Source organism: Amphiprion ocellaris, chromosome 9 (genome assembly GCF_022539595.1).
Source record: "Amphiprion ocellaris isolate individual 3 ecotype Okinawa chromosome 9, ASM2253959v1, whole genome shotgun sequence".
Classification (NCBI taxonomy): Eukaryota; Metazoa; Chordata; class Actinopteri; family Pomacentridae; genus Amphiprion; species Amphiprion ocellaris.
Window position 1 is genome coordinate 24,721,822 of NC_072774.1, and position 10,218 is coordinate 24,732,039.

The 10,218-nt window shown below is 37.7% G+C and overlaps 1 long non-coding RNA gene across 3 annotated transcripts in view; it reads left to right on the top strand.

Annotated features, from left to right (window-relative positions):
- Positions 1-8,130, top strand: part of LOC118470753 (uncharacterized) — a 119,789-nt gene extending 111,659 nt beyond the window's left edge. For all 3 annotated transcript variants that reach the window (XR_008602804.1, XR_008602800.1, XR_008602803.1), the window contains one exon: positions 4,535-8,130. This is a non-coding gene — a long non-coding RNA (uncharacterized LOC118470753). The remainder of the gene's footprint in view (positions 1-4,534) is intronic.
- Positions 8,131-10,218: the final 2,088 nt, after the last annotated feature.

The following is a 10,218-nucleotide window of genomic DNA, read 5'->3' on the forward strand; positions in this document are numbered from 1 at the left end:
CTATGTCGAAAAAAAATGCAATTTTTCAACATGTTGTAAAAACGTGCCATATGATGAAATAATGTAAAGGAGGCCGTGAAAAACACTCCAGAAAGGTTTTCTTTGAAAAAAAAATCATCATGAATTTTGGCGCAAAAAAACGCCTTACTATACTATGTCGAAAAAAAAATGCAATTTTTCAACATGTTGTAAAAACGTGCCATATGATGAAATAATGTAAAGGAGGCCGTGAAAAACACTCCAGAAAGGTTTTCTTTGAAAAAAAAATCATCATGAATTTTGGCGCAAAAAAACGCCTTACTATACTATGTCGAAAAAAAAATGCAATTTTTCAACATGTTGTAAAAACATGCCATATGATGAAATAATGTAAAGGAGGCCGTGAAAAACACTCCAGAAAGGTTTTCTTTGAAAAAAAAATCATCATGAATTTTGGCGCAAAAAAACGCCTTACTATACTATGTCGAAAAAAAAATGCAATTTTTCAACATGTTGTAAAAACGTGCCATATGATGAAATAATGTAAAGGAGGCCGTGAAAAACACTCCAGAAAGGTTTTCTTTGAAAAAAAAATCATCATGAATTTTGGCGCAAAAAAACGCCTTACTATACTATGTCGAAAAAAAAATGCAATTTTTCAACATGTTGTAAAAACGTGCCATATGATGAAATGATGTAAAGGAGGCCGTGAAAAACACTCCAGAAAGGTTTTCTTTGAAAAAAAAATCATCATGAATTTTGGCGCAAAAAAACGCCTTACTATACTATGTCGAAAAAAAAATGCGATTTTTCAACATGTTGTAAAAACATGCCATATGATGAAATAATGTAAAGGAGGCCGTGAAAAACACTCCAGAAAGGTTTTCTTTGAAAAAAAAATCATCATGAATTTTGGCGCAAAAAAAACGCCTTACTATACTATGTCGAAAAAAAAATGCGATTTTTCAACATGTTGTAAAAACGTGCCATATGATGAAATAATGTAAAGGAGGCCGTGAAAAACACTCCAGAAAGGTTTTCTTTGAAAAAAAAATCATCATGAATTTTGGCGCAAAAAAACGCCTTACTATACTATGTCGAAAAAAAAATGCTATTTTTCAACATGTTGTAAAAACATGCCATATGATGAAATAATGTAAAGGAGGCTGTGAAAAACACTCCAGAAAGGTTTTCTTTGAAAAAAAAATCATCATGAATTTTGGCGCAAAAAAAACGCCTTACTATACTATGTCGAAAAAAAAATGCAATTTTTCAACATGTTGTGAAAACATGCCATATGATGAAATGATGTAAAGGAGGCCGTGAAAAACACTCCAGAAAGGTTTTCTTTGAAAAAAAAATCATCATGAATTTTGGCGCAAAAAAACGCCTTACTATACTATGTCGAAAAAAAATGCGATTTTTCAACATGTTGTAAAACATGCCATATGATGAAATGATGTAAAGGGAGGCCGTGAAAAACACTCCAGAAAGGTTTCTTTGAAAAAAAAATCATCATGAATTTTGGCGCAAAAAAACGCCTTACTATACTATGTCGAAAAAAAAATGCTATTTTTCAACATGTTGTGAAAACATGCCATATGATGAAATGATGTAAAGGAGGCCGTGAAAAACACTCCAGAAAGGTTTTCTTTGAAAAAAAAATCATCATGAATTTTGGCGCAAAAAAAACGCCTTACTATACTATGTCGAAAAAAAATGCGATTTTTCAACATGTTGTAAAAACATGCCATATGATGAAATAATGTAAAGGAGGCCGTGAAAAACACTCCAGAAAGGTTTTCTTTGAAAAAAAAAATCATCATGAATTTTGGCGCAAAAAAAACGCCTTACTATACTATGTCGAAAAAAAAATGCAATTTTTCAACATGTTGTGAAAACATGCCATATGATGAAATGATGTAAAGGAGGCTGTGAAAAACACTCCAGAAAGGTTTTCTTTGAAAAAAAAAATCATCATGAATTTTGGCGCAAAAAAACGCCTTACTATACTATGTCGAAAAAAAAATGCAATTTTTCAACATGTTGTAAAAACATGCCATATGATGAAATGATGTAAAGGAGGCCGTGAAAAACACTCCAGAAAGGTTTTCTTTGAAAAAAAAATCATCATGAATTTTGCCGCAAAAAAACGCCTTACTATACTATGTCGAAAAAAAAATGCAATTTTTCAACATGTTGTAAAAACGTGCCATATGATGAAATAATGTAAAGGAGGCCGTGAAAAACACTCCAGAAAGGTTTTCTTTGAAAAAAAAAATCATCATGAATTTTGCCGCAAAAAAAACGCCTTACTATACTATGTCGAAAAAAAAATGCGATTTTTCAACATGTTGTAAAAACGTGCCATATGATGAAATAATGTAAAGGAGGCCGTGAAAAACACTCCAGAAAGGTTTTCTTTGAAAAAAAAATCATCATGAATTTTGGCGCAAAAAAACGCCTTACTATACTATGTCGAAAAAAAATGCAATTTTTCAACATGTTGTAAAAACGTGCCATATGATGAAATAATGTAAAGGAGGCCGTGAAAAACACTCCAGAAAGGTTTTCTTTGAAAAAAAAATCATCATGAATTTTGGCGCAAAAAAACGCCTTACTATACTATGTCGAAAAAAAAATGCGATTTTTCAACATGTTGTAAAAACATGCCATATGATGAAATAATGTAAAGGAGGCCGTGAAAAACACTCCAGAAAGGTTTTCTTTGAAAAAAAAAATCATCATGAATTTTGGCGCAAAAAAACGCCTTACTATACTATGTCGAAAAAAAAATGCAATTTTTCAACATGTTGTAAAAACGTGCCATATGATGAAATGATGTAAAGGTGGCTGTGAAAAACACTCCAGAAAGGTTTTCTTTGAAAAAGGGTTAGGGTTAGGGTTATACTATGACGTATTTAGAGTGACATGCTATACTATGACGTTTTTAGAGCGACATGCTATACTATGACGTTTTTAAAGCTCTTAACAACCAATCTCCATCATGTCTTAAAGACCTGATAGTACCATATTATCCTAGCAGAACTCTTTGCTCTCAGACTGCAGGCTTACTTTTTGTTCCTAGAATTTCTAAAAGTAGAATGGGAGGCAGAGCCTTCAGTTATCAGGCGCCTCTCCTGTGGAACCAGCTCCCAGTTTGGGTTCGGGAGGCGGACACCCTCTCTATTTTTAAGACCAGGCTTAAAACCTTCCTTTTTGACAAAGCTTACAGTTAGGGCTGACTGGGGGACCCTGACGGGGTGAGCTGGTGTTTTCATTTGCACAGCTGACTTCCCCTCTTGACGTCCCTTTAGTCTGCCCCTAGTTATGCTGCTATAGACCTAGGCTGCTGGGGGACCTCTCTTGATGCACTGAGCCCTTCTCTAACTACCTATGTGTTTACTATATATACCATTATTGCATTACACTCACTCTGTTTCTCCCTGTGTCCTTTCTCTGAGTGTCCCTGGTCCCAGAGCTGGATGCTTCAGATGTGTGGTTGTTCTCCCACCTCCAGCTGCCCATTTCCACCGATCTATTCTGCATTGCCCTTACTATACTTAATTTGCTCATCTACATATTTTTGAATTTACCACCAGCTATATATGTAGTATATTTAATGCCAGAGCCGTACACCATAGCAGTAAACTATAATTAGTTTCCATGTTAGTTGTACTTTGCATGTATCATCTGTCTTATCATGCATGTATTAACCTGTGTGTTTTATGGTCCTTGTGTCCCCCCCTACCTCTCTATCTCTATCCCTCTACCTCTATCCCTCTACCTCCACCTGTAACCCTCTACCTCTATCCCTCTACCCCTCTACCTCTACCCCTCTATCTCTCCCCCTCTACCTCTTCTGTCCTTCTCAACCCGCCCGGCCAGCAGGCAGATGGGTCCCCCTACATTAGAGCTGGGTTCTGCTCGAGGTTTTTTTCCCTGTTAAAAGGGTGTTTTCCTTGCCACTGTCGCCTTTTGGCTTGCTCTGGGGGTCAGGCATATGGGTTCTGTAAAGCGTCTCGAGACAATTTGACTGTAATTGGCGCTATATCAATAAAATTGAATTGAAAATTGAAAAAATTGAATTAAATTGACATAATACTATCACGTTTTTTTTGTTTTCGTTTTTTTTTGTTTTTTAGCAACATAAGAATTTGAACAGTTAAAAATTACTATACTTTTACTTGTGCAATGAAATATTATTCTATAGCATTTTTTAGATGACATACTCTGATGCTTTCTTGAAAAACATACTATTTTGACAATATACTGCACTATGAAATTTTTTGAACCACATATCATACATGACAATTTTAGGCAACATCCTATCATTTTGCACTTTTTGAACCACATAATAATCAGTTGTTTTTTTTTGCCGACATGCTATACTATGAACTACAGGCCATACTATGTTATTCTTGAAAAGTAGACTATACTTTGACATTTTCTGAACTACATCCTATACTATGGCGTTATACACAGAGTGCTTTGGTTACATGTTGATTTATAATCTAGATTTTTTCTGTTTTGTTTTTTGACGGGATTACCACAGACCTGACCGTGAACACCGTTGACACCCACCCGAGGGAGACGCTGCCTAAGATCTCAAGGCTGCTTGGTCGTGGTCTTTCTGGTCCTGCTCCAGAACGCCTTCATCAACTACGTCTTCTTTTGAAGAGGCCCTCAGATGCTGCAATCTCTGACCTTAAGGAGGAACTGCTACTTTCACTCTGTAACGAGACGGCGGTTATTTTAAAGACCCAGCTCCTGGCGGCTTTGAGTGAAAGTTTAACACCCATCAAAACGGAACTGCAGACAGTTAAATCTGAGCTGTCGGTCAGTATTTCAAACATCAAGTCCGACCCTGGCGCCCTAAAGCACACTGTAGATGAAATGGAAACTTCACTCTCCACATCACCGACGACATCGTCACACTCCAAAGCAGAGCACCTGTCTGCTGAACTTTTAAAAGTGGACTATAAATGTGAAGAATGTGAGCAGCAGCAGCCTGTGAGCAGAGGAACAGATGTGATCAGAAAGAAGTCATTTTCTTTTTCTTTTCTTTCTGGTTGACTTGATGCTGTCAGATGCAGATGTTGGAGCTGATTCTGATCTTTCAGGATAAAAAATCTGCTTTTCCTTCACAGACTTTTCAGGAAATTATTCTCTCAGGCTTTCTCTGCTATTTATATTTTTATTATCTGTGATTATTTCATTATTTCTTTATTGTAAAAATAAAGTTTGAGGAATAAAGACTCCTTTAGATATTTTAATCCTGAAATCTTTGATGTAGCAGAACTAAACTTCCATTTTCATTCTTGTACTTCTGATACTAGAACTAAACGTATCTTCAACATGGATCATCTGCTTTTAATGAATCAGCAGCAACATCACAACAACAAATGAGACAATTTTCAACAAATTAATGAAACTGATGTCATTTAAAACTATCAGAGTCTGTTTTAGTGTCAAATTAAAGCTGATTACTGACAACTAGAACATTAACGTTACTGTTTTAATCACATTTAAGTTTCCTGAACGTCACATTAATGTCAACCAGCCACAGTTTTATGAACTTAATGAACCACATTACAGGAACACAACACACTTCAGCTGTTTACATGAAACTCAACACAAACATCGTTAGCTTAATGCTACGTTAGCTTTAATCAGGCTACGACTGAGCAGCTAGCTCGGTTAGCATCGCTAACATTAAAGCTAATATTTACTATGCTAACTTTCTTCTCTGGTCAACACACACTGAAACAAACTCCACCAACATCTGGAGTGCATGGCGCACATTACATCTGACACTAAAGCTGCATATAAAGTGCATTAAAAGCGGCACCGATGTGAAAATAAACACTTACTTACCGAACCATTAGAGTCCTTTCAGTGTCTGCTGGTAGAATCAGCCGAAGGTAGAAAACTGGTTAAAACAAGCCAACGGGCAGGAAAATTGTCTGTGGAAAATGTTGTGTTGCTCCACCGATAAATAAACCAACAGTTATTATATCAGAATTAATCCAAACGAGGAGAACAGAGTCTCTGCTGCCTCCTCCATAGGACCTGTCAATCATTCCAGACCGGACTGTCAATCAAGTAGCCCCGCCCCCTAGCTTCGCAAAACTTTAACGCTCTATAAAAAATTCAATGTTGATTTATTTTAAGATCGGCCACCTGATCTCTCATTCTGACCATGAAAACTCACGAAAAAAAATGTATGTACAGTCTATGCACCGTACTCTGTTTGGCTCCACACTTGCTGATGACCACTTCCGGTCTCAGAAAATGAAAAAACGGACCTTTTTTCGTTTCTGTCTCTTACTGATTTTACTTTCTTGTTATTCTAAATATAAAACGAAAATCAAAGCATTTTTAAAAAAAAAAATCGTATATCCCTTTTTGATCATAAAAAGGAAAAACGCCTTGTATTTCAATTTTAATTTTTGTATTTTAAAACGAAAATCAAATAACCACTCGTTTTTTGTTTTTCAATACCAGTTTCAGAACGGAAAATCCAATTACCAGATCCGTACACGGACCCTTTAGTCACATGTATGTCGCTGTTAATATGTTCGGTGTTGGATGTGCTACTGTATTAGCTAGCCCACGTGATTATATGGAAAATATTGCCTGCAGGGTTATTTGTAATCAGCATATAAAGCTACAGTATATAAAAACCTTATTAATGTTCTCTTTTCACTCAGTTTTTTGAGTTTTTGCAAAGTGAAACAAACCAAATTGAAAGCTAGCGTAGCATTTATTTATGCCATAAAGTGTAAAACATTTAGAAACAGCAGCACTTTAGTGATGACAAGAGGAGTTTTTAAGGTCAGTGTTGTTGTCACTCACTTTCAACATTTTACCACAGAATTGCACCCGCATCGACAGAAGGAAACACAAGCACATATAACACGTGCTGCAATTAGTAAATAAGCAAAAAGAAAAAAAAAACTGCTGTAAAGGTACAGAGACCTTTTTACTGTCATAGGTCAGGCTCACAATATGGGTCATAACTAGGATTTTCAAGCAGACATGCAAAGAGCTGTAATAGCCAGAAATCTGGACAAAAGATGACAAAATACTAACAAACACAACAATAACAACAAAATCCCACTAGAAGCTGAAAATATAATCCACCTCCTGCAGCTGCAGAAGCATGTACTTTAAACAAACCAAGCTAAAAGTCAGCATTCATTTGGAAGTTTATCTGGGATTTAAACTATTTTCTCTCATGATAAAGTCTTGGATTTTCCACATTTCACCACTACATCCTACTCCTATGTTAGACTTTTATCCTCTTTTAATTATCACATCTGATCTGGGTAAGAAGGTCACGTGATGGGCCAAAGTCTCCAGTCATGGGTTAGCCAGAAAATGGAGCCACAGCCAGAGCCAGTTTCCTCAGACTATCAGTTCACAGACTCAAAATCATCCTATAGTACATGTTTAGTTGTCACTCTATAACCTGGAAGCAGAAACCTGAAGCTGTGCATGTAACCAGAGAGTAACGCCTGCATGTAAATACAGTTACTGTTTCCCTCAGGTGTAGCAGAGTGAGACTCTGGGAAACATCACCTGGTCTAGACAGGACTGTCAGGGTGAGACTTACATTCTCTCTTTGTTGTCTCTAACACTATACAATACGTGTCTGTCTCTTTCCCTTATTGTCTGCGTCTCTCTGTGCTCATACAGCTGATTGCATAAATTTACTGCATGTAAATCCTCGGCAGCTGCCTGCTGTTTTGCCCTCCTTGTTCTTCGCTTTTTCTTTCCTTCAGATTGATGTTGGAGGATTTTTCTCAACCTTGTCACCTCTCCTTGCCTTTCTCTCTGCCTGGTTCTGTGCCTGGGGTGAAGCTCTCTCGCTCTTTCTGTCTCGTCTCTCTCTAATTACATTGTTCTCAGTTGCAGCCCTGTGCCTTCCCATGGGTTTATATGTCCTTATGTAAGGTCTGACTGAATGGCAACATTTTTTTCTTGTAATGATGGGAATTTTAACTCAGAAGTTGACTGTTTGTGTGTGGATGTGTGTCTTCTGCTGTGTCGCAGATTTCTGTGATGCAAAGTTACTGGATTTTCAGATCTTTACAGTCAAGATGTGGACACTGTGAGTTCTTCAGCAGATGTGCTTGTTTACACCCTTTTTTTCAGTCACTTCAGGCTTCAAATCCTTAAAAAATAAAGGATCTCAAATTCAAATCGGCTGTCAAATTAGCTTTTCTCCTTTTCCCTTGTTGAACTCCAAGCAGATTTTTTTTTCCAAGTACATGTGAAGCAATTTCATGTTGAAAAGAAAGAAGGAAAAAAAGAGAGATTACACACAAGAAAATCTATCAAAAATAGCATGGAGGGAAAAAAGAGAGACAAGGAACAGGCAGCATTACCTTTGGCTCTGTTAAATAATTTCTTTTCCCTATTTGGTTTCTATTGTTCAAAGCTGGAGCTGATCGCTTCAATATTGCTGCTAATCTAACTTCAAAGGGTTGCAGTCATGTTAAAACACTTTGAATTGTGATAAGGAACCCAGAACCCATAAATACTGAGGCCTTTTTTTCATTGCCAATTAAAATTTGAATTGGTTACATTTTTCACTGTCAGCCATTTCCTTTGCACACAAAGACATGTGGACCACGCACACACCAGTACAGACACAAGGCCTGATCCTGCCACCTATAGAAGCACATACAGTATAAATGGTGTTTTTGTTCGCTGCATTTATGTGCTTTGGACATTTAAACATTTGCAGAACTAAAATCTCTCACAGACTGTGCTGGTCTGCAGGACTGATGATTCACCGCAGGCTTCCCCCGGTTGTTGCTCTGACACATAAGATGTAGACTGTCGAGTTGTCCAGCAGTAACACACTAACATGACTCTTGACTGAATCATTTGCGCTCTATATGCTTCTGACAGAGACTGTTCTCCAGGCTTTGATATGTACACAATACTGTAATTCAGCAAAGCAGAAAGATGCAACTCTGTTGTGACAAAAGCACATCGGACGAAATAAAAGTGGCATGAAATTAGCTATTGGGTGCAGATGATAAAGAAATTGCCTATTTTGCCTCAAAGCTTTGAGTACATCTTAAAACCTTCCCCACAAAGTCTCCAAAAATATTCTTAACAACTAAACTGCATCCTCAATTACATTTTGAGGGAAACCCTGTTATGATTTCCCAGGAAGCTCAGGCGCAGGAAATGAACAGGCTAGTTATAATGCAAAAAAGAAGTTTATTTACAAAGTCTCAAAAACGTGAGTAAGGACAAAAACTTAAGTATTCTACTTAGATACTACAAAACCGAAAAGGAACGAAAAGCCCTCTGAAAAGCTCCTGGCAACTACTTGAGGCAGGGACAGCTGAATACAAAAACTCAAAAAAAAAAATGACTCGCGTTGGGTATAACCCAGGCAAGAGAGCTTACCAATCTAATGTATGAAAGTACAAAAAGTGTTTTACTTTACTGAACCAAATTCAAAATCTTCAGTTCACAAAGAACTAACTTGAAGCTAGGAATTAAATCAGGACTCTACACTTACTAGATTCAAGACTCAAGATAATTACTTGGCCCGATAACAAAATTCAAGAGCTGCTATTCGGATAACAATCAGAAAAACAGTTTTCTAGGACTGACTCACGACTACAAAACAAGATGCTCGGACTGGGCTCATGACTGTAAGTGGCTGAGGGATCTTGACGAGTGGTTCTCGAGTCCGGATGACGGGTGGTGAGTTGCAGCGGCAGGTGAACATGGAGGGACACCAGGAAGCAGGAGGACGACACAGGTGAGTATTTCCAGAATACTTGAACGGAGTAGGATACTGGAGGTGACGAGGAAACCAGGAAGAATTGCAGCAGGAGCAGGTGGAACTGGGACTGAAACGAAGGAGGACAAACAGAGTTACCAGGAGAACGAGATCATGGAACTTGTGGCAGGAGTAACATGCAGAATTCTTATACTGGCTGTGTCATGATCCGGCACTGAGAGGTGAGTGGCGTCTGATTATATTGTGGCGAGAGTGGAGCTTGATTGGCAACTTCTCCACCTGCTCCTGCACCAGCTGATGATGATTGACAATGAGAGACACCTGCCGCTGCAACTGCACTGCTGACAAACCTAAAAAGGAAAAAGAGGCGGAGAAAAGAGGGAGTGGGCACTACCTAGGTCTGGCAGCAGCCAGCCTGACAAACCCTGGATTACGTCAGTTTGTGACGCAGTCAGTATCACTTT